Below are 1,292 nucleotides of genomic sequence, written 5' to 3'. Positions count from 1 at the left end.
CTATTTTTCTGTTGTTCTTCTTTTTTTTTGGCTGCACAAGGAAATCGCAAAAATCGAAAGTGACATCGATTTCAGCGTCTTTTTTGTGATCAAGTTACCTTGTGCGTTACGAACAACTGGATACATCTTTGGCAAAATGACGGCAAGATATCGGATTGTTGTTTTGTTAGTTAGTTTTTTTTCTTTCAAGTGTTATAAAAGTCGATGAGAAATGTGGGAATTCAACACAAAGATCACAATCGTCCAACTCTTGGTTGACCAGTGCTTCTGCAAAGACAAAAAATCATTCTCCTAGACGAGGTTATTTATCATCAGGCAATTACATCGTTTTGGAAATATTATTCATCAGCGTCACAAATTTTGGGTTCATTTGTTGAACCAACAGACATGTTCATTTTCTTGTTTCACCCAGTTATTTCCGGTGCGGCTGTTAAATGACATGAGAATTTTAAAAGGTTCTTCAGCTTTGTTTCCCTCTCACCTAACACACAGGCGGCTTCCACTTCTCTATTTTTCATACAGATATAAATTTTTAAAAGAAAAGTGAAGCAAAAAATTGCGTGAATAAATTACAAGAAAAGAAAGAGGTTATCAGTGAATTCAACAGACACAGACTAGCCGATATACATATACATGTAATCTACATGTTCACCGATCAGCAAAATTATAGTAGTGTTGCCGAACGTACACTTACACTCGATGACTAAAAGATTTCGACGTATGTGAAGTTGCGATTTTTTGATGTTTCGCTTAATTCAGATGAGCTCATGAAAAACGTTTTGAGCACAGCGCCGTGGGAATTTCAACACAAACAAGCTGATGAAATCTACATTTTTTGCTGATCTAACTCAATGATAAAGATGAAAATTGTTTTCTACTGTTTTTCTTTCCTTTGCGAGGAAATAACTGTTGATTTTTCTTTTCAATGCAGGCAGAGAAGTTAACCTGGTCTTTAAGAGTAAAATGTTATGGTCGACTGGTGAATTTGTGGGCTGTGGAATGTGAGCTTGCGTGACGATCTCCGTAGACGCGAAAAAAGTGATTTTGATAAAATCGGAGATTTAAATATGTCTGTTTATTTGACAATAACGTTATCAAACAGTTTACATTCTGTTTTCATTAAGAAAATTAAGAATGGAAAAAGTGGGCCGCAAACAAACATCAATTGTTGCAATTCAAGAAAACCGTACATTAGTGTCGTAATTCATGCACGCGATACAGGCCTACAAATCTTACACTCAGTCACTCACTCACTCACTCACTCACTCACTCAGACAGACAGCCCCGATGAC

The sequence above is a fragment of the Montipora foliosa genome, chromosome 2 (assembly GCF_036669935.1).
Source record: "Montipora foliosa isolate CH-2021 chromosome 2, ASM3666993v2, whole genome shotgun sequence".
NCBI classification, from domain to species: Eukaryota; Metazoa; Cnidaria; class Anthozoa; order Scleractinia; family Acroporidae; genus Montipora; species Montipora foliosa.
This window is presented reverse-complemented; position numbering follows the sequence as displayed.